Here is a 21572-nt window from a genome sequence, read left to right on the forward strand (position 1 = left end):
GGTCCTACCATCAAAGGTAATCTTCACAACCCGGAGGGGTTGACGGCGACTACCACGAGGGGGACGAGTAAACGTGTCCACCTGGAGAATAGAATGGCCCTGGGCAGCGAGGATATGTCGAATATCGTCGTGGCAGTCGCGCAGGTCCCGAACACCGGTCGCAACATGGGGCGGGAGCAAAATAGTGCCAACACTGGCATTCAATGAGCGTTCTTCGAGACCCGAACGGGGGTCTCGCCAAGGCAGGATAAGGCAGCCAAGCGGGAAGCAGCATCCTGAGAAGGAGCAGCAACGACACGCGTACCGAGACGAGTGGGGTTAAAAGTAATGGAGGCATCCACGGAATCAATGAGATGTCGATGAAGGGAGAAATCGTCAGGAGGCGCAGAATCAAGAGGGAGGAGATCAAAATATTTGGCCCACGAAGCGGGACCAAACAAGGCTTGATAGGTAGCAGAACTGGAAGGAATCGAGCGAGGGCGGCCGTGACGAGAACGGCGGTGAGAACCCCCAGAGAGAGAGGGGTTAAAAGGCGCAGTAGTACAACTAGAGAAGGAGCCGCGCCAGGGGACGAGGTAGTCACCACTGGGGGCTTGGGGCTCGACCCAACCACAGAGGAGGGAGGGGAGCCAGGGGAAGGAGTCAGAGAGGCCAAAGGAGGAGCAAGGTCGGGGCCCAATGCAGCGGAGGCTACAGAGCCCGGTCTTCCAATACGGACCGACTCGGGGGCTTGGTCGCCCACCCCACGAGCCTGAAAAGGTAAGCCAGAAGCAGCCGAAACAGGGGTTATCATCTTGACGAAATTACGAATTCACTCACGAATGTGCCCCCACACCCACCATGGAGCCACAATTAGAGGCAGGACACCCAACAAGAAGCTATCGCCGATCTTGTCGGGGCCTCCTAGGGGTGCGTCGTGAGTATACGCCCCACAAACGCCACCTTAAGAAACCGACAGTCCGTCGAGATCGGGTTCAGTGACGAAGTGGGGATTGACAATAAAAGGTTCCCCTCGCTCTCGACGTCGGGTACTGCAGTTCTACGGGTGCAAGAGTATGCCTCCTCAAGCACCCGGGCGTCAAAGTAGAAGAAGTCCAAGGAAGAACCAGAACGAGCAAAAGGTCGGCAGGAAACGGCAAGCAGATAGGAGAAGAGGGGGGAGAAAAACGAAACAGAAGGAAAAGGAAAAGGTGCCCAGCAGAATTGGAGAGGACGGCAGCAGGAGCACAAGGCTAGAAAAGGACAGAGGACTGTCCTAAGGAGCATCACACTCCGGCAGCCGCCCACGAAGCCCCCACACGGCGACAACGAGCTGAGCGGGGAGGGGGAGTGTGGTACCAAGCCTCACTCGAAAGGAACGATGAGAGAGGAAGCTTTGGAGGAAGAGAGGAAGATTCCCACGAAGATACAGTGCTGCAATGACTATCCTTGTTTATGTCCGTACCGGAGCAAGTACGGTACCTTGGGGGACAGCTTTTCATAGCTGATAATCTGGATTTTACTCTGTTGACTATTACACTTGGGTTCTTTTCGTTCTGAAATTGAAGATCTATCTCCCTACTTTGCCAGAAAATCCTTTTGCACACAATTTTGTGCGCAATAACACCATGGCCACATTTGTCGAAAACTTTACCAAAGTCTGTTTATATTACATCTGCGTTTTGCTTGTCTTCCATGGAACCTAAGGCCATGTCATAGTGATTTAGCAACTGAGAAAGGCAGGAGCACCCTGTTCTAAACCAGTGTTGTCCAGGATTATGTAAGTAAGTAATTATCAAAAGAAGGCACCAAACCTGGAAGGCTATGTAGGACCATCAAATGTGCGGAACAATCAGAATAATCAATAATAATCAATAATTGGCGCTAAATATCACCAAGGATGCCAGGGTTATGTAGATGTGTTTCCATGCGATTTGTAATCTTACTTCTTAGCACACTTTCAAAGATTTTTATATGTGAAGTCTATACTTTTTGCATCTGCTTTACTACCTTTGTGAAGTGGCGCGATCTCCGTTGTTTTAAATATGTCAGATGACGCCAGTGTCTAGGCTCCATCTCCAAAGATGTTTAGGGCTTGTCAAAGTGGTGTTATTCACTTCTTTATGAATATAGAATTCCTGAGTGAGTCTAGTGCAGATAGCATTGGCATGCTGTGTGCAGAGAACGCAGACAGCAATAGCATGCTGTGTGCAGACAATGCAGACAGCATTGGCATGCTGTCTATGGCTACTTCAAATTCTAGTGGGGTTAGGGTGACATCTGATGTGGTTCGATGTTGGCGTCAAATTCATGAAGAATTCATTTGGATCATCGATCTTCGATGTGGTCAGGGGTTTACTGAAAACAGAATCGTACTGACGCCTCAGTATTTCACTCATTTGTTTGTTTTCATATGTGAAAAATCCATCACCCTTGCACAAGGGCCCAATGCTGGATGTAATTTTTGTTTTTGTTTTTATATACGAGAAAATGTATTTCGGGTTCCTCTCTATTTCACTTATGGCCTTTTGCTCCCTTTGCCTCTCTGATTTTATATGATTCTCTCGGCTTCAGCTCGATCATTTCTACTTCCATAGATAGCCTTCCTCGTCGTTATTGGGATAGAGTGCAGCGTTTGAGATGTTTCGTTATTTGTTTTCTTCGAATATAGAGGGAACGCCGTTCTCGTTCCAGTCCACAATGACTGAAAATATGACAGAATCTAGAAACTCTCTACTGAAATTAGTTTCCTCAATGACTGGCAAATGACAAAGTAAATTATTTCGTCTTCAAAAGTAAGAGTTCAACAATAACTGAAAAGAAGTCAGGAATCTTCTCTCAAAAGTTAAAGTTCACAAACAATGAAATTTAACCAAGTCCTGAATCTCCTCTCATGAGTTAAATACTTCTGAGTTAACTATGTAGATAAATTTAAATATTGCAGCCGAGTAAAATTGTAATACATGTACATTAACAATTACTGGTATGACCTCAGCATATCCAATCTGATCTGGTTAAGCATTGTCATAACACTGTCCCTTTACCAAACAAGAACTAATCAGAGCCAAAGAAGATGGTAAGAATACTGAACCAGGTGCTGGTAACATTACATACTCATTGAACGCACATGCAGGTCCTGATGGAGAAAATGGAATATTAGACGTTATCAATGCATCTTGGGAGCAACGCAAACTACCAACCTGTTTGAAAGAAGCAGACATCATTCAGAATCAAAAGCCGACAGAATCTGGCATTTAGACCCATTTCATAACCATCATGCATAAATGAAACTGCAGAACTGATAGCCTTAAATAGGCAAATGTCTTAGACTGGACATCTGCATAAGCACATATTTGACTTCAGAAGAGGTAGGTAGGTACTGCCAAATGCATAGCAACATTACTAGAAACAGTTAACTCGGATCCGGTTCTAGCAAAAGCATTTGACCTTGCGAGCCTGCAAGCAATTTTACACACCTTAGTTGAAAAAGTTATAAAGGGAAACATGCTAACATGGATTCAAGATTACGTAAGTCACAGGGATGCCAGAGTAAAGCTGCAAGGCCAAGTGTCAGACTACCACTTGAATAAGAATGGGACTCCACAAGGAGGAGGAGGAGTCAGTCCTAGTCTTTTTTACATCCCTATGGTAAACCTAGTTACCATGACATTTGCAGAGGAGGGTTAAATTGCCAAGCTATCTTGAGGTTATCTTGAGAGGATTTCGGGGCTATCAGTGTCCCCGCGGCCCGGTCCTCAACCAGGTCTCCCCTAGGAAGCAGCCCGTGACAGCTGACTAACACCTAGGTACCAATTTTACTGCTAGGTAACAGGGGCATTGTGTGAAAGAAACTCTGCCCATTGTTTCTCGCCGGCGCCTGGGATCGAACCCAGGACCACAGGATCACAAGTACAGCGTGCTGTCCACTCGGCCGACCGGCTCCCAATAGATCAGATCAGATATAGATCAGCTATCAGATCAGCTAAAGATCACCTATGCTGATATAGCAATAATCGTCAGAGGTCTTGTACTTTTTTTTTGAAGTGCAGAACAACAAATGTGCTTTAAAAAAACAAAGGAACGTTAGATAAAGTAACATCTGAATGCAACGTTTTATGGCTAAAAATATTTACACAGAACTCAAAGGCAATGAGTCTAGGTCGCAACACTCCAGACAGGCATCTACGCATTCACTACATTAACCTTCAGTGGATGACAATATCAATATCTTTGAGTGTGGATTGATTTTAAAATGACATTCAGCAAGCAAATTCAATATCTGAAGGAGAGATCAAAAATCATTACTGAATATATTGAGAACAAATCACAGGGCCCCGTCTCGGAGCAGGACTCAAAATATTAAGAATGTTTTACATACACAGAGTTCGTTCCCTGGTTGATTATGCAGCGCCTGCTTTACTCACTCTTTCTCCTGACCAGTGGGCAAAGATTGAGGTTATTTAAAATGGTGCAATGCTAGTCATAACATCGGCTCCCAGATGGACAAAAATACTGAACTTAAGACTAGAAACTATACTAACAACGATTGAAATAGGGTAAAAGGGATTGCTGCCTACATGCTGACCAAGATAGTGACTAGACCAAGAATCAGTTCACCTAAAGATAAAGATAAGAATCACTGGAGTACTAACGTGGGGACAGAGGAGCTTCGAATAGCAACATGTGGACCCATTGTGCAATAAACACCACCAATACATTCGATACAACAAATACAGTCAGAGTGGTGTCGACGAAATACATGCAGACTTGGTTATGAAAACCTTTTGGGAATTGCTGCCAGCAGACCAGGATTATGGTTCTTGAAGGAAAAAAAACAATCCTGATCTGCTATGCAGCTTTGCATAGATGAATATAGTAGCAAATTTTGCATCTGATATCACCACATACTTCACAGATGGATCAGTAGACCAGCAGGGACAAGAAACCGGAGCAGCAGTTAAGGCAGGAAATTCTGTAGTTAGTTGGAGAGACTCAAATGGGTGTTCAACCTTACAGAGATGCTAGCCATTCAATAGGCTTTGGAACATGCTCTTGCTGAACACCGACATCATGTCATACATACGGATTCGTGAACTGCCATTGAAACCATGCAACAAGAACCGATACGTGACAACAGCCATCTGACCATAAATGTCATATCATTAATGCAAACACTCAAACGTCAAGGCCGTCAGATACTTATCAACTGGGTGCGAAGTCATGTGGGAATAATAGGGAATGACATTGTAGACGAAGCTGCAAACCTGGAACTAAGAGACAAAATGTAGACATTAACATACCACTGAATCTATCACATAATTAGAGTTTACAGAAATTTGAAATAGAGCAATGCAGAAGACGTACAGTGACCACAACACAGCAGTTGCAACATTAGGATCTGCGGGTTAGTACAAGAATTCAACCATTTACGAACAACTTAATTTGATAAAAGGGAGCAGTAGAACAACAGAAGTACACTTACATCGCATCACACTTGGATACCCATGTGCTTTTGAAATAGGCTTAAAGGTTCCAGAAGATGACAGGAAATGTTAGCACTGAGGAAAAATGCCCGACAGACCACTGTTACATATTTAACACAGTGCACAGTAACAAACCTAATAAGATATCAACAAATAATCAACAGAGCAGAAAAAGTTGTTAAAGATATAGTGCATAATCTTATCGAAACTAACATACGAGTCATAAATACTCATACTCCACCGATGTAAAACAAACAAAAACAAGTAACACTTAGTGGGCCAGCCAGAGGCTTAGAGCCCCATGCAGGAATATCACTGAAAAAAAATCTAAAAATGTATTAGTCTGCTGTGCTTTGAAGGGTAGACTTTAGTCAACTGAGTTTTGAAGGGCAGGTATTAGTTTATTTAGCTTTGAAGGTCACGTATCAGTGTACTGAACTATGGTCACTTATTAATCTTTTGATCTTTGAACGTCAGGTATTAGTCTACTACGCTTTGAAGGTCAGGTGTTAGCCTATTGTGTTTTGAAGGTCGTCTTAGTCTTCTCAGCTTAGCAGGTAAGGTTTTAGGCTACTAAGTTTTGAAGGTTAGGTGTTAGTCTACTAATCTTTGAAGGTCGGGTATTAGTTTACTGAGGTTTCAGGGTTAGGTGTTAGTCTACTAGGTATTAGTTTGCTAATCTTTGCAGGTCACGTGTTAGCCACCTTAGATTTGAACGTCAGATATAAGTGGTCTACTAAGCTTGGTAGGCCAGGAATTAGTCTACTGAGCTTTGAAGGTCAGGTAATTGTCTGCTGATCTTTGTAACAAATTATTACCCTGTTCGTTGCGTTGTAGTTGTAGCGGGCTGATTCGTGCTGCTTCCCAGTGATCAACCTTAAGCGGGAGGCTCGAGCAAAGACTTCCATTTCACAATCTATCGATCTATGCGTTCTGAAATATAATATTCTTGATTTGAAATATAAGATTTTCAACAGAAAAAATAAATTAATTAAAATACTAAAATAAATGTTTTGTTCTTATTGGTAGAAATGAGGAGGGATGGAGCGAGATAGTGCAACTCGATAGTGCTAGTGATAGTTGGGGGTGCAACTCTCAGCACCCCCCAACAACTCTCAGCACCCCCCCAACAACTCTCAGCACCCCCCAACAACTCTCAGCACCCCCCAACAACTCTCAGCACCCCCCCCCAACAACTCCAGCACCCCCCCCCAACAACTCTCAGCACCCCCCCCCCAACAACTCCGCACCCCCCCCCCAACAACTCCCCCCAGCACCCCCCCCCCAACAACTCCAGCACCCCCCCCCAACAACTCCAGCACCCCCCCCCCCAACAAATCCCAGCACCCCCCCCCCCAACAAATCCCAGCACCCCCCCCCCCCAACAACTCTCAGCACCCCCCCCCCCCCCCAACAACTCTCAGCACCCCCCCCCCCACCCCCCCAACAACTCTCAGCACCCCCCCCCAACAACTCTCAGCACCCCCCAACCTCTCAGCACCCCCCCCACCCTCCCCCCCCCCCCAACAACTCTCAGCACCCCCCCCCCCCTCAGCACCCCCCCCAACAACTCTCAGCACCCCCCCCAACAACTCTCAGCACCCCCCCCCAACAACTCTCAGCACCCCCCCCAACCTCCACCCCCCCAACAACTCTCAGCACCCCCCCCCCAACAACTCTCAGCACCCCCCCCCAACAACTCTCAGCACCCCCCCCCCAACAACTCTCAGCACCCCCCCCCCAACAACTCTCAGCACCCCCCACCCCCCCCAACAACTCTCAGCACCCCCCCCCAACAACTCTCAGCACCCCCCCCCCAACAACTCTCAGCACCCCCCCCCCCCCAACAACTCTCAGCACCCCCCCCCCCAACAACTCTCAGCACCCCCCCCCCCCCCCCCCAACAACTCTCAGCACCCCCCCCCCACCCCCACAACTCTCAGCACCCCCCCCACCCCCCCAACAACTCTCAGCACCCCCCCAACAACTCTCAGCACCCCCCCCTCTCCCCCCCCAACAACTCTCAGCACCCCCCAACACTCTCAGCACCCCCCAACAACTCTCAGCACCCCCCAACAACTCTCAGCACCCCCCAACAACTCTCAGCACCCCCCAACAACTCTCAGCACCCCCCAACAACTCTCAGCACCCCCCAACAACTCTCAGCACCCCCCAACAACTCTCAGCACCCCCAACACTCTCAGCACCCCCCAACACTCTCAGCACCCCCCAACAACTCTCAGCACCCCCCAACAACTCTCAGCACACCCCCCCAACAACTCTCAGCACCCCCAACAACTCTCAGCACCCCCCCAACTCTCAGCACCCCCCAACAACTCTCAGCACCCCCCAACAACTCTCAGCACCCCCCAACAACTCTCAGCACCCCCCAACAACTCTCAGCACCCCCCAACAACTCTCAGCACCCCCCAACAACTCTCAGCACCCCCCAACAACTCTCAACTCTCAGCACCCCCCAACAACTCTCAGCACCCCCCAACAACTCTCAGCAACATCAGCACCCCCCAACAACTCTCAGCACCCCCCAACAACTCTCAGCACCCCCCCACAACTCTCAGCACCCCCAACAACTCTCACAGCAAGCCCCCAACAACTTGCTTCTCACCTGATGGCGGCTTCGAATATTTCATTTGTTGCACACCCAATTGCACATATATCCTCCAGGAAACCGGTTACCACTATGACATATGTAGTATGACAGTGCCTAAAAATTATGTACAAAATTAAGTATATTCATGAATGTGACAACTTTCCCCAATATAATTAATATGATCTGTCATATATTATTTTCAAGGCCGACAATTATATTATTACACAAAAATTAACCATTTAATTTAAAATATATATACTTTTGAACCAAAATTATGACAGGAGTTTTAAATAAAATGATTGCGAAGGTACCTTAATTATGAGCGGGGAGGACGCGGGGGGTGACCAGGGTGGGCACCACAGACACACAACGCTCTCCTCGACGCTTTTCCTCGCTACTAACACGTCCAGCTCGTCATGGGCGAATAGGAGGGCATAGAGAACTGCTTTGTTGATGGTGAAAAACTTCCTGGCTCGCGTCACAGACACATACGCCAGCCTCAACTCTTCATCAATATTTGTAATCAAGATAATGTTATTGTCAATAAAGTCTCCTGTCAATATAACCCAGTCCCATTCTAGGCCCTTGGCCATGTGAACTGTACTGAGGTAATGTCTGCTACGGACGCCTCTGTGTTGCTGCACCTCTGAGTAACAGAGTCACGTGATAGGGTGTCCTACTCCCACTGTAATTGAACATCTCAATTTTGGAAAATAGCTCGTCGTCATCGTTAGATTCAGCATTTCTTAAGTTCGGCTACTGTTTCGAACTTAGCCACTAATGGGTTCTGAATATTTGCCGATTCTCTGTGGCAAGTCCCCTCCTGAATTTGATATAAATTAAATATATCCATAACATCGTCATATCCATATTTACTCAGCCCACCAGCAAATGTCATGGATGCTGCTAGTACCTTGTATCCTCACACATCTCCGTGGCTATTTTATAAAGTTCCCACATTTGACTTGGCTATATAAGCCCTTTTGATTTTGAGCTTGGGTCAAAAAGTCGAGATTTGGAGCTGGACAAACGAGTCCTTTATTTTTGCTCCGACGACAGTCCGGTGGGGAACCTCCATGGAGAGCTTCCAGAGTACATTGTGCCACATATGACACCCCGGTCCGAACCTGAAAGACTGGTGGAGGAAAAACTTGTGAGTGTGGGTAACCTTATCCAGGGCGCTGACTGTCCCTCCGGAGGAGCCAAGCTGTTGTACGAGTCTCCCACAAACACCTGAAACAAACAATAGCACAATTCAATAACATCTGTCACCTAATGAAAAGATGCGATTTATGTGAAATATCAACCAGAACCATGTAAAGGAAGGGTGACGGAGTACAAGTAATTATCAAAAGAAGGCACGAAACTGGAAGGCTATGCAGCACCATCAAATGTGCGGGATAATCAGAGGGCGCTAAAATCACCAAGGATGCCAATACGAGAACAGAAACGCATAAAAGGAAAGATATCAAGTATCCGAGTAACCAAGATTCTATCGAGGGACAAGCAGCGCAGGGAATGGTCGGAAACAAAACACATGCTCGTCCTGGAAGTCAGGACATTCAACAATAATATGTACGACCGTAAGAGTGACCATGAGTAAGTGAGTATGGCCATGCCAACGCAACCTCGCCAGAGTCGTTTCCATCGCCGGTTACGGTGGTAGGGGACGGCCACGAGGACACACAACTCTTAAGAATACGTAGTTTGTTATCAGTAACAGAAGACCAACAAGCCTGCCATGGGTAAGGACGGAGGAATGGATAACCGGGTAAAAGTCGGAATAAGGAAAACCTTTTCGAGAGATGGGACAAGAGTGGACAGCTTCCCTGTTGGCAGCATCCACACGCTCATTTAAAGAGACACCAATATGGTTGGGAACCCAGCAAAAACTCAACCGACTTAAATTTACTGTGAATAAGAAACAGCCAATGCTGGATCTCGACAACCACTGGATAAACTGGATTAATGGACATGAGAGCCATGAAGGCACTACGAGAGTCAACAACAATTACAAAGGAAGATTGACAACGAGAAAGCAGAGACGAAGAGCAGAGAGAATAGCATAAAGTTCTGCTGTAAAGATGCTAGTCTCCGGAGTAAGTGACACATAAGTGCAATCAGGAAAAACAACAGTAGCCTTCACCGTCGTCAGACTTAGACCCATCGCTGGAGATGGAAAGGAGCGGGAATGAGAAGAAAAGTACTCAAGGAAAAGGCGTTTTAGAACAGTAGGAGGGGTAAAAGCTTTGGTGATACGGGTTTAAGGTTTTACAAAACTGCGGAAGGAGGACTCTCCAAGGGGGCAAAGAATGAACAACATGAGGAGAAATATTAGAAATACGAACTGAAAGAGAATCCTGTAAGCGAGATAACCGGATAGAAAAGGGAGGTGGTGAAGAGGAACTGGAACCGCAGGAGGGGCAAAAGTTAAAACACGACAGAGGCGAGAGGAAGGATGTTGCAAGACCGAGACATCCTTCATGGATGTCCCATTGACATGGACAATACCCGAAGGAGGGTAGGGCCTTAGAGCATTCACCAAGAGGTACGAGATATGGGGCAACCAAGTCAAATGAGTGTCAAAAATCAACCCCAAAAGCTTAGCGGAATCCTTGTACACAACGGGGTGACCATAAAGCGACAAAGATAGCGAAGAATGACACACTTCTTCCTAGTAAAAGTCATAGCAGAAGTCTTAGACGTAGAGAACCTGTAGCAATGATCGTGGCCCATGACGACACTATATCAATCTCAAGTTGAATCCGGCATTGAAGGAGAGGCGAATCATCACCCTGACAGCAAAGGGTAAGATCGTCGACAGAGAGAGCGGAGAAGACGCCAGAAGGAAGAGAGGAGAGGAAAGAAACCATTGAGGACAACCAGAAAAAGTAGTGCTCAGAACACTACCCTGGGGCACACCTTCGTATTGCCAAAAAGAGGCAGAGCGTGCGATACCAAGCCTCACCCGAAAGGAACGACGATATAGGAAGCTTTGGAGAAAGGTAGAGATATGACCACGAAGACAAAAGTATGAAGTTGGGATAGAATATGATATTGCCAAGTGGTGTCGTAAGCCTTTTCCAGGTCAAAAACGAAGCAACAACGGAGGTCTTCGCAGCAGAAGCAATACAAATATAGACCTCCAAGTTCACCAACATCTGTTGTGCTGTGGCACTTGCGGAAACCAAATTGAGAAGGGAAGAGGTGGTGATGGTGTTCTAAGAACCAAATCAGACGAACGGTAACATACATTCAAAGAGTTTGCAGACAACTTGTGAGGGCAATAGGAGAAAGTCCTTAGGGGATGTTCCCAGAGACCCTGGTTTGCGAACAGGAAGGACAACGGCATCGAACCAGTCCTCAAGGACTGACGACGACTCCCAGATCCGATTATACAGACTCAGTAAATACTGAGACGTGCACGGAGGGAGATGGCGAAGCATCTCAATGAACACTATTGGAGCCCGTCGCCGTAGAACTGTAGAGGGCCAGGGCAGACCGAAGTTCAGAGAGAGAGAAAAAAAGGATTGTTATGGGAAGTCGAAAATGAGTGCAGAAATCTAAGGGACGAGATTCAAGGACATTTTTACGAAGAAGGAAAAATTGGGGAAGATGAAAACAAGAGCTAACAGAAGAAAAGTGGAACCCAGTTCGGTAGCGACCTGCAACAGGTCCGCCACAAGAGTACCACGGAGGTGAAGGACCGGCGAGACATCGGGAACAAACTTACCGCTATCTTCTGGATACACTTCCAGATCTACTGCAGAGGAGTTGGGATGTAATGGTGGAGACATAAGACCCCCCAACATTCACGTTTAGCCGTACAGATGGCCTACGGGCCACCGCACTTGCCCTCCGAAACAAGAGAAGAATTTGCCGTCTGCCGGCGGCGGTGTCTCTTTCAGGCTGCACGCTTACAGAGGACAGCCCATGCACAGTCGGCATTCCACCAGGGAACGCACTTCCACTGTCCCCGAGAGGAAGAGCAAGGAATAGAACGGAGGGCAGCGTCGAAGATGGTGTCATGAAAAACGAGGAGAGAGCGAGGGAGAGGCAGAGGAAGAGGTCAGAGCGAGCAGCACTGATGGTAAATAGGTTCCAGTCCGCTTTAGCAAACTGCCACCTAGGGAAGGAGAGAGGGAGGGTGAAAAGAGAAAAAGGTAACAAGGATGGGGAAATGGTCACTGCCATGGAGGTCATCAAGAACCTGCCACATGAAATCTAAGTAGAGAGACGACGAGCAAAGAGAAAGATCAAGACAAGAAAGGGTGCGAGTCCGAGAGCCAAATGCGTGGGCTCACCAGAATTCAGAAGAGACAGGGAAGAAGAGAGATAAATGGCTCAAGAAGGCGACCTCGGGTGTTTGTCAGAACATCACCCAAAAGGAATGATGACAATTGAAATCACCTAGCAGGAGCACAGGCTCCAGCAAGGAGTCCAGAAGGTGTTTAAGAGTGACGTAGTATAGAGAAGATGACAGCCAGCACCACATAAAGGCAGGGTGACGGAGTATAGAGAAGCCAACATTTCACCCCCAAGTGGGGAGACGCAGCCAACATTTCACCCCCAAGTGGGGAGACGCAGCCAACATTTCACCCCCCAAGTGGGGAGACGCAGCCAACATTTCACCCCCCCCAAGTGGGGAGACGCAGCCAACATTTCACCCCCCAAGTGGGGAGACGCAGCCAACATTTCACCCCCCAAGTGGGGAGACGCAGCCAACATTTCACCCCCCAAGTGGGGAGACGCAGCCAACATTTCACCCCCCAAGTGGGGAGACGCAGCCAACATTTCACCCCCCAAGTGGGGAGACGCAGCCAACATTTCACCCCCCAAGTGGGGAGACGCAGCCAACATTTCACCCCCCAAGTGGGGAGACGCAGCCAACATTTCACCCCCCCCAAGTGGGGAGACGCAGCCAACATTTCACCCCCCAAACAAGCAGCAAACATTTCCCCTCAAACAGAGCTACAGCCAATGTTCTCCTCAGATGGAAAGTTGCAACCAACTTTGATCTAGTTACACCCGACACCGGCCATGTTCCGGAGTGTTGGTGAGAACCATTGCTCCGAGGGCCCTTACTCAGCCGGAGTGTGTTCCTTTACCACATTTAGTACAGGTTGCTTGTGTTCAGATCTTGAGATCCACGAGAGGCGAGACAGCAGGCCGATAGAAGGACGACGTTTGATTCCACTATGCTTGGAAGACTGTTGGGGAGTTTGGTGTCCATCTTGGTATTTGTGTTCGTTTTTATTGATTGCATGGAAGGAACACAAGAGTTGCAAGGAACATTGCCCTCAATTGGAGAGCTATAGTCAACTATCCTTTTCATGTGGTAGTGTAATCAACATTCCCCTCAAATTAAAAGTTATAGCCAAACTTTTCCATCAATGTTTGAGTTACAGCCAACATTTCCCTCTAGCGGAGAATTAAATTCAACATTCACCTTAAGTGGAGTTATACCCAACATTCCCCTTAAGAGATGCATTTACCAATATCAGTTGAAAATGGAATTGATAAAGGTTACTATTAAATTGTTAATAGTTGATCAGTAGGTTGTTGATACCAGTTGCCCTATAAATCAATTTAGTAACAACTATTCGTCTTGGCGACAATTCCTGTCTCTTTCTTGTCTAATAAGTCTGTGAAACAGTGAGACGAGAGTAACCTTTATAATAACGTTTCGCATGTATGGGATTACTTCAGACTAACATAGTCCCACGGATGTCTGCTACACCTCATACATTATCTGCATGCAGAATGCCATCTGGAAGCGTAGTTATGTAACATCTGTGTGTCTCTCAACACCATTGACCGCATTCTCCTTCCTCAGCCAACAGTTGTGTAATAGTGTCGTATTTTCCCCAGCACTGTTGGCACACAAGGGGTGTGAAACACTATGGGGCTCCCCACATTCCTTGCCGAGATGCAGTTAATATCATAAATATATAACTCCTATTATAATATTATTTGCTTTTTCGTTTAATTCTATCCAAATAGTTTCTGTGTGTGGCTCAGTTTAATTACATCCTCCCTGGTAACTGCTAAACTAGTCAACCTGTCCTCATCCCCACCAACACAGACTTGCTCGGCCGAAGGCACATTGTTAAGTTCTTCTCTAGTAAATACAGATACAAAATATTTGTTAAAAATACTACTTATCTCCTTGTCATTATCCGTTATTTGACCTGTCTCAGATTTTAATGGACCTATCCTTTCCCTAGTCTTAGTTCGATATAACTGAAAAAACCCTTTAGGATTTGACTTTGCTTGCTCTGCTATGTGAACTTCATAGTTTCTTTTTGCTTTCCTAATCTCTTTTTTAACATTTCTAACCAGTTGTATGAAATTCCTGTTCTAACCTGACTTCCCCATTCTTAATCCTTTTGTACCAAGCTCTCTTTTTACCTATAAGGTTCTTTAAATTATTTGTTATCCACTTTGGGTCATTAGTATTCGACCTATTCAATTTGTATGGTATACTACGTTCCTGTGCTTTGTTTAGAATATTCTTAAATAAGTTATATATTAAATCCACATCTAAATCCCCTTTTACGTCACCTATCGCTGGGTTCATGTCTCGCTCTAAGACCGGCCCACACCCCGTACCCAAGAGTTTTCAATCTATTTGACCCAAAAAATTTCTTAGGCTATTAAAATCAGCTTTTCGAAAATCTGGCACTTTAACAGAATTTTCTCCTACAGGTCTATTCCATTCTATGCTAAATCTGATTACTTTGTGATCACTGTTCCCTAGCTCACTCCCTATTTCGATGTCATTAATTTGTGTTTCCCTGTTAGTTAACACTAAATCTAAAATATTATTTTCCCGCGTTGGTTCCTTAATGTGTTGCGTAAGAAAGCAATCGTCAATTAATTCTAGAAAATCTTCTGCTTCACTATTCCCTGTTTTGTTCACCCAGTTTATTCCACTAAAATTAAAGTCACCCATGACATAAATACTGTTAGATCTAGATGCTCTAGATATTTCATTCCATAGATGCTTTGCTTCCATTCTGTCTTAATTTGGTGGCCTATATATAACTCCTGTTATAATATTATTTGCTTTTTCGTTTAATTCTATCCAAATAGTTTCTGTGTGTGGCTCAGTTCCACATGTATGTCACAACTCACAGGTGTGTTGTGAGTTCCACATGTATGTTGGGAGTTCCACAGGTGTGTAAGCAGTGCCACGGGTGTGTGGGAGTGCCACAGGTGTGTAAGGAGTGCTACAGGTGTGTAGGGAGTACCTCAGGTGTGTAAAGAGCGCGACAGTTGTGTTGGGAGAGCCACATGTGTGTTGTAAGCGCCACAGGTGTGTTGGGGTGCCACATGTGTGTTGGGAGTGCCACATGTGTGTTGGGAGTGCCCATGTCTGCTGGAAGGTCCACAGGTGTGTAAGGAGATCTACAGGTGTGTTGGGAGTGCCACATGTGTTTAAGGAGTGCCACAGGTGTGTTGGAAGTGCCACAGATGTGTAAGGAGTACGCTACAGGTGTGTAGGGAGCGCTACAAGTGTGTAGGGAGTGCTACAAGTAAGTAGGGAGTGCTACAAGTAAGTAGGGAGTGCTACAAGTACGTAGGGAGTGCTACAAGTACGTAGGGAGTGCTACAAGTACGTAGGGAGTGCTACAAGTGTGTAGGGAGTGCTACAAGTGTGTAGGGAGTCCCACAGATGTGTACGAAGTGCTACAGGTGTATAGGGAGTGCTACAGGTGTGTAAAAAGTGCCACAGGTTTGTGTGTAGTGCAACATATGTGTAGGGAGTGCTACAGGTGTGTTGGGAGTGCCAAAGGTGTGTTGGGAGTGCTACAAGTGTGTAAGGAGTGCCACAGGTGTGTTGGGAGTGCTACAGGTGTGTAAGGAGTGCTACAGGTGTGTAGAGTGTGCCACATGTGTGTTACGAGTGCCACAGGTGTGTAAGGAGTGATACATGTGTGTTGGGAGCGCTACAAGTGTGTAAGGAAAGCTACAGGTGTGTAAGGAATGCTACAGGTGTGTAGGGAGTGCCACAGGTTTGTTGAGAGTGCCACCATAGGGCCACAAGCACCGGCCAGTACTGTGGTTCCTCTGAGGACAAGTACTGAGGGACTAACCGGCCCCTCTCCCACTACTAGTACTGTGTTTACTGTGAGTGTCGGCCCCCTCTCCCACCACCTGTACTGTGAGTATCTTTACCCTCCCACATTCCCCCACCCATCAATAAGAACTCAGCAATGTGATGTTATAGTGGCCAGAATACGTCTGGGATATAAACGTATCTGTCTGTGAGATTTTTTTCTACGCCTACCTCCCTTAGGAGGTGGACTACAAGTTTAAAGGCTGCTCACAGCAGTTAAGCATGAGTCCAATAGAAAAAGGAAAAGCGGGAGCAAACCGCCAGGCCTTCACCACCAGGGGTGAAAACCTGTCCACAATAGGCCGCTGGCTCCTCCTAGTTAAACAGGACATTAAAACTAATAAAGGGTAACCGACGGGTTTTCACAATCAAATATTTATATTTGATGTGGCGCTATGAATTGGAATTCGAATTCCCAAGAACAGCCGTCATATCAAGATCACATCAACATTTAATTGTAATATGCAGAAATATGGTGGTATAATATGGTTGAAGGGTTGACATCAAAGGCCGTTTTCTATAACATAACAATTTATTAATAACAAGAGACTAACTACTACATTACCGAGTTTACGTTACGTTAATGTCCATCCAGTGGCACGATAACAAACAGCTAAACAGCAACCCTTGCTGTGAGGCTGCATACTGAACTAACCTGAACACAGGTGTGCCCACTGATGACGCAATATTGCAAATCAAAGAAAAATATCACAGACTAAGTTACACCACAGCGAATGGTTACGTTATTGTCCATCAAGTGGCATTTGCAACACAGCTATTCAACAGCCCCTCGAGAAGTGACAGCAGGCTCCATCTTGCTGACACTTCGGGCTGACAACATGAACTAACTGAACAAATGAAGGATATCCACTGAAGACACAAGCATGCAATCAATAGTGTCTCGGTTTCCCTGACAGCTATAATCACACGCTTAGGGGTCCTCCCGCCCCCCCAGGAGAGACCCACGTAAATAGGCGGGTAGTCAAACAGTGACCCCCCCTATCACAACCCAGTGTGAACACTCTATGCAACTCCCTACAAGAAGTTGCCCTGTAAACAGTAACAAAGACAGGCAATGCGGGATTCTGGGACACAGCTCCACAAATCCCTAGATTACTCTCGTCACCAGACGACAACCAAAAGAAATTGCCTTAAGTGATTAATTACGTTAATTGACTGATCGCAGCAGTCAGCAACAAAGTACCACGGTAATCACAAACAATTGTCTCACACTAGACAACATCATGATGATACTCTACGTTAATCATTAACACTTGTCTCTCTTGTTAACAATAACTCAAACTTATATTACATCACACTTGACTCCTAGCAAGTATTCAGTGAGTAATTCTTAATTAAGGTCGAACGGACCACTAATTACATCCCCATTGAGTTACGTTAACTAAGCCCACCCTATCTTGGTAGCTTCTCAACAGCCTGTGTCAAAAAATTGCTAGTGAGTGTTAATTACCCTAATTAACTCCGAGTAATTAATTAACTGTCACCAGGGCCGATAATTAATCATCCATAAATACGTCTCACTCCGCACTGCCTAAGCAGGTCTCATCAAACACTGTGAATTCACGGGAAAGGAGTTAATTACTCCACTAATTAACAAGATGTGCCACTAATCCACTGTCCTCAGACAGGATATGATTAATACAACGATTTATGCTAGCTCCATGACCTCGCTTTACCGGGTCATCGGAGCTCTCCAGATGTTAATTACTCCACTAATTAACATGAGCCACTAATTGTTATACCCCAGAAAGGTAATTAGTCTCGAGCAAATTACGTTAACACAAATACTGACAGACTCTGACAGATCCTCTCCCACTACGTGAATTCATGATGAGAAGGCTAATTACATAATTAGCTAGAGTAGTCAATTAGTTGTCACACGGACAATTAATTGCTCCCGAGACGTATCTCACTCAAGTTCAACGCTGTTCTCTCTCATAACAGCCCTCACTCACTCCACAATAAGTGTGCACCCCTTATCCAGTTAATTCCCCAATTATTAACTCACTGAATCCTTAAGTCCTCAACACAGCTTAAAGAAACAAAGTAACCCCAGTGTTACATAGGTCACACTACAATGGCATGCAACAACACAAATGCACTGCCCACATACGGTTGCGGCTACTGCAACTCGCTAATTATTGTGCCCACACAATAATGGCACACAATTGTGCAACACACAAGAGTATACCAATATTACTGCCCCCCTTTTCTTGCAACCGTTGCAAAGGACTACTGTGAACACACTCTTACCTCAGCAAGGCAATTAACCCATCAATTTCCTGCTCTCATTAAGTACTGTGAATTCCCCTGAATAATCCTAGAGGTCCCTTAAACCCTCAACACCGCTCCGAGGGCAATAATATTGTATAAACTGATACCACTGCACAAGCCTGCAACATAATGATGCCGTCAGCATACCCCACATGCTAATGACATCATTAGGCAATCAGTCAGCAATCACATCTACTGACTCACCACACAACACAGTACATAAACATGCAAATGAACACATAGAAATGGCATTCACATAATCAATGAAAATTATATCATCAGGTAAATGTATCTCTAACTACACAGACCTCAGGGGTACCCACTGACATCCCTGCAACCTGGCCTGCCTACCTCTAATGATACAATTTATATACGGTACTCTATGACATTAATCGAGTCTGAACAATTATATAGAATCGACAGGCTGGATCACTTATATGGTAAATCTCTACACTGACCGGTTACATACTCGAGTCAGTCTACACACATATATATATCATGATACTACAGCCCAGCAAACACAAATCATCTACACAACGTTCGCCTATCTCTTGCCATAGGTGTGGGAATGATTTGCATTGAGAATGGTGCAGGAAAGCCTTTGAGAAACTTTTACTCAAAAAATCCAAACACAAAGGTTTAATTATAAATTGTTTTTCTACAAATTTTCTTCCAAATGTAAAACAAATAGTTTTTACATGTTTAAATATAAAATTTATGGTGTTTTTTTGTAAAATTCATTAATAAATTGTGAATGATATATATTGGCTGAGTGAAACCTTTATAATCCATTTAGTTATAATTTGAACAGAAAAAAGTATTTTTCCAAATTTTCTAAAAATTGCTCTTTTTAACACAATTTGACTCCTTATACATTCCACTAAACACTATATCATGTTTAAATATATAATTTATGTATTATTCTCTAAAATAATTTATATAAATTATATAAGTTGCTGGAAAGTGGTGTTAAGGATTCTGAAAATATTTTGTTGTGTTAATATGTTCTTATTAACTATGTCTCAAGTTCACAGTTTATCAAACAAGAATATTAACATTCGTCAACTCTTAAAATCTTATATGTTATCTTGCTGGTGCAAAAAAGGGTGAATCTTTAGGAACAGCTATAGTATCTATATATCACAAATGGTGTTTTCCCTAACTCAAACAATGTAGGGTTTATTATTCTACACATATTTCTAATGACTCTTAGATGTTTACATTCTCTGAAGTATAATTGTGAAGGCTGTGTCCATCACTCTCAACACAGATTCTTAAACTCGTCTCTGCAGGTTCAACTATATAATTAGTTTCCATTTTGAATTTCCATGGACATTTGTATCCAAAATGAAACCAATGTGGTTTCCTTCAGCGCCTTCAGCCAGCACATTTGCTCATTCATTTCCACAGATTCCAACAAGGTAGGGGATTTACAGAAATTTGTATATTCATATTGTTATATATTAAAAATATGAATGCAGTTCAATATGATAAGACAAATACATGAGTTTATGATAAATTCGTTTTCTGTGATATACCATTGATATGCTCTTTTTTTCTTTAAACGGCAGACTAAACTAAAGTGCTCACATCAACAGATTTGATGTATAAATGGTCAACGCTCAACAGAGTTAGTATAAATGTATTAGTATAAATCTTACTTGTCTCATTGTTAATTCACATTCAATGTCAACTTGTGGTTTTGATGTGGCACGTTTGGCCAAGACACCCCACCCCATTATGCACCCCATACCCATCTTGTGGGCGGTTGTGGAAAGGGTTACAGAGGCACATAATGGGCTCAGGGACTGAACCCCACAATTCATTTAGCTAAGCAAGTTACAATCTTGATGAGCTAGTTACAAAATTCAATATAAGTCATCACATCAACAATGGGTTCGAGATCGACCTCAAGTACAGGTTCTAAATTAAGCAACTGACATATGTGGAGAGCTAGTATCAAAATTTATATGTTTGTCCTGCACACCGTCCCCCATCCAGTGGGCAGCGGTGGATAGGTTACAATCACTTAGTTGTTATCTACAGTTAGCAAACTGGGGATATTTGGCTAAAATTTCTGGTAGCAGATCATTTTGAATGAAATATTGACACATCGCTGGAACATTGGTTATAGAATTGTCTCTAAATTCATGTATCTTTTCGCACTCCATCATATAGTGACGGAGGGTGTGCGAATAATTTTGTTGACACAGTTTACATTTGGTCAGGTCTACATCAGCAGATAATGAGAATTCCCAGAGATACTTGTAACCGAGTCTAAGCCGAGCAGTAGTAACATCTAGAAGTCTGCTGATTTTATTGGATGATCCATAGATGTGTGGCTCCTCTTGTATGATATGTATGATAGATGGAATTACTAGTTCCAGTTTCTAGGCAGGCGATGAGTACTCACGATAACCTTAATTAAGCGTCAAAACAAAAATGTGTATACTCTTTTTACTCTCCTGACCTTAGTTCTCGAGCTATGTATTTCATTTTGGTACCAACGTGTTCGCAATAACATTCTCTAGAAGAAAATCAGCAAAAACGGTCACCAAAAGTTATATGAATACCAGCACCCAATAAATACCTACGTAGATGACTCGCCGTGAGTGCCCAAGAGCAACAAAATGTTTTTACTCTTGGGATTGTTATCACTTCCACACTTGTCCTACAGCGTTAATTTTGGTATCAATGTACTCGCAATGAAATTCCCAACACGGTGATATGAATATAAACGTAGAATAATGGTCGCTGCCCACCCGCAAGAGTGTGGGAAGTGGCGGAACTGTTACCCAGTATTGGTGACAAGACGACACATGGGCGATACAGTGCTTTGAAAGTTTATAATTATATCACTGTCCTGTTATTATTATTGTATGTACGTCATTCATTTTTGTGCCAATGTTTTCGCAATAGAATGTTCTATGAGCCCGTAGGTAAAAAAGAGCAACAAAGCGTAAGATAGAATAGCACCATATATAAAACAACGCTGGTACATATCAGTGAGCGTCAAACACACACGAAATGTGTGTGTTTGATGGTGGTCAAACGATGTTTGATGTGTTTGATCAGGTGATGT

At 44.6% G+C, this 21572-nt stretch overlaps 1 long non-coding RNA gene across 1 annotated transcript in view; it reads right to left on the reverse strand.

The window, feature by feature from the left end:
- The window catches only part of LOC138355100 (uncharacterized), a 28787-nt gene extending 20600 nt beyond the window's left edge, over positions 1–8187 (reverse strand). The window contains exons 1-2 of the long non-coding RNA XR_011223823.1: positions 8089–8187; positions 6281–6395 (exon numbers count right to left, since the gene is read on the reverse strand). This is a non-coding gene — a long non-coding RNA (uncharacterized lncRNA). The remainder of the gene's footprint in view (positions 1–6280; positions 6396–8088) is intronic.
- Positions 8188–21572: the final 13385 nt, after the last annotated feature.

This window comes from Procambarus clarkii, chromosome 66, assembly GCF_040958095.1.
Source record: "Procambarus clarkii isolate CNS0578487 chromosome 66, FALCON_Pclarkii_2.0, whole genome shotgun sequence".
Taxonomy (NCBI): Eukaryota; Metazoa; Arthropoda; class Malacostraca; order Decapoda; family Cambaridae; genus Procambarus; species Procambarus clarkii.